The following is a 2,726-nucleotide window of genomic DNA, read 5'->3' on the forward strand; positions in this document are numbered from 1 at the left end:
AGATGACAGATGAAGAAAAAATGTAAAATTTGACAAATAACCGCTAAAGTGCAGATGTAGTACTGAGTGCCGGGTATAAAAGTTGTGACGCGTAAGAAGCGTCTCACACGTCCCTTCTCGTTTTTGAAATACACTTGTAACAGTGTGAGCATACAGAAGTCTGGATGCAAAATTTGGTGGCTCTAGCTCTTATAGTCTCTGAGTACTAGGCGCTCATCAGGACGGACAGACGGACAGACAGACAGACAGACAGACATAGATTCGGCTATTGATGCTGATCAAGAATATATATATGTACTTTATTGGGTTGGAAACTTTTCCTTCAGTGCGTTACATACAACCGTTATTCGCACAAATACAATATATCCTATTTACTCTTCGAGTACCGGGTATAAAAACAGACATGCTCACAAAACTGGCTCAAACGCATAAGAAGTATAAAACCGGGGCCTACCTGATACTGTCTTATATTAATACTTAAGAACGATTATATGTGAAATAGTAAATTAAAATACTAAATAAATACAATTAAATAAAATATTTTGATAGATGTTGAGTTAATAATAATACAAGAAATGTAGGATTGATTCAGGTTTTGGCACATACTACATTTCATTTGCAGTATCGTTTCTCTTAGACATATGTATGTAGTCCTTGATTAGTGTCCAATTTGCCTGATTTTGTGGCCAAGTTAATGACGAAATGCTGTGTTGTTCTGCAGGGAAGGGAAGATTGGAAGGGGCTAGCTCGCTTTCATTTGTTTTCTAATTTAAATTTATATTTATAATTCATGGTCCAGTCCAATGAACAGGAGCCGCCCATCCTCCCCTGGCTATAATTGTGAATTTCAGGTTCCTGTTCTCTGAGGTTATTAATTTTTGAGCACTTTGCTGGGCCAAGAATTCCATTCGCGGTCTTGGATTAGTTTACAGTTCTTTGAGAGGGTCAGGGCTAAGGCAACAAACGGCAAAGGCAGGTAATTACTCTTTCGAGTAATTGGATGAATGGAATTGGATTCCACGGCAGCAAGTGAGTAATGTGGGTAAAATTAGACTGATTGTTAAGTGGCATCACCATTAGGTCCGCTGAGCAAGGGAATAGTGATAGGGATATTTCTGTGAACGAAAGCTCTAAAAATTCTTGATACTCAATTTTGTGTTACACATTTTAATTTTGCTGGTCTCTGATTTTCACAATTATAAAAAACACTATTTTGTTAGGCTATTTATTTATAACAACTAGGGCGTTCATGGAGGAAAAGGAAGTCTGATGTGATTCTTTTTGTGTTGTTGCTGCTTCTGATTGATTGGGTTTCGTGTTTTTGTTGCAAGATTTTAACCTTTCAAATATCGGTAAATGTTCTTGTTATTCTCGAGATCTGTTTTGGTATTCCTTTTTGTAGTTCTGTTTCCATGTTTTTGTGGCTTATGTCCTTCGTCTGGCCATAACCTACATTAGCGTCAAGTGTTAAGTATAATTAAATACAAATATTTTTATGGCTCACCTGCATGTCGGGCGGCACGGGGTGAGAGGTTGTCACATAACTTTATGGTGTTGTTCTCAAATAATTCAGTCCTAAAGGGTGGTGTTTAAGTGACGGGTGCATGTCTACTTAAATTAATACTTATCCATTCCACCTGTCCCTCTTCAATCAGGTTCTTAGGCTCACGCCAACTGTGGTGTTGTCATCTGACGCCGCTATTATATTTGAATAGTGCATATGCATATATATACATACATATGTATGTACATACATAGGTATAATATGACTTACTTTGTAGCTGCAAGCCAGATGTCCATAGTGTGAGGTTGTCACGCAGCAGCTGCATGATGAGTTCAGTTTATCCAGTTCATCACTGGCATCATCGAAAGCGGGCTGTACCAAAACGATGGCCTACTATCGTAGGTCTATCGATGGTCGTAGTAGAACACAGAAAGTTCATTCCGAGGCCTAAACGAAAGGGGTGAGGGTATTGTAAGAGCACAGCGACTGCTCTGACGCTATGGTTCCAGCCAATGGTGAGTTCGTCCAAATAGCGAAAGAAGTGCCCCGCATCTTGTAGTATATTACTTTGCCTTCCGTTTCAGTGCCATTGTATGGAGCTGAGAACATTTTGCGCGCCTCCACAGTCATCACTTCTCCCATCACAACGAAGTTCTTCATGGCCGCAGCCTTGTCTTTGTGGCGTACCCAACCAATTTTGTCTTGTAGAGATTTTCCTGGAGTTCTGACGTGCTTAAATATGACGAACTTTCTACAAAAATATTTTACGAAACAATTCACACGAAAAGTTATATTTCCATTGTGGCTGCCTGCAGTTTAAGCTTTTATTTAGCCTGCCACTTTGTCGCCTGCTTTCTCCATGTCTTCACAAAAATAAGCAAAACCTTTTTTTCAACATAATTTATTCCTAAATCGATTTAGGGCGTCAAAATTGGTTGAACAGGCCGTACGCCACAAAGACATGGCTGCGGATCTAGTCATTATACCCTGCACTCGAAGAGTAAATAGGGTATATTGTATGGCCATATAATTAGGATCGGCTCAGATCATTATTATAGCCATAATAAAGATATTAATTTCCAGTGGCTTCACCACCCCCTACAGCAGCTTTGCTTCTATTTGCTTGTTGTTATCATTCTTTTCGCCTGCACACTCTGCCTCATGCAGTGTGCGGCTCTGGGCGATGATCTGGTGGAGGGGGACAAGTTAAAACGGCGTGTTG

General features: G+C 39.8%; 1 long non-coding RNA gene across 1 annotated transcript; it reads right to left on the bottom strand.

Moving 5' to 3' along the window:
* Nucleotides 1-1,238: 1,238 nt before the first annotated feature.
* LOC117892156 lies at nt 1,239-2,481 on the bottom strand. The gene is made up of 3 exons (XR_004648705.1): nt 1,775-2,481; nt 1,505-1,698; nt 1,239-1,449 (listed from the first exon to the last, which is right to left on the bottom strand). It is a non-coding gene; the product is annotated as an uncharacterized LOC117892156 (long non-coding RNA).
* Between the last annotated feature and the right edge of the window lie 245 nt (nt 2,482-2,726).

Source organism: Drosophila subobscura, chromosome A (assembly GCF_008121235.1).
Source record: "Drosophila subobscura isolate 14011-0131.10 chromosome A, UCBerk_Dsub_1.0, whole genome shotgun sequence".
In the NCBI taxonomy this organism is placed as follows: domain Eukaryota; kingdom Metazoa; phylum Arthropoda; class Insecta; order Diptera; family Drosophilidae; genus Drosophila; species Drosophila subobscura.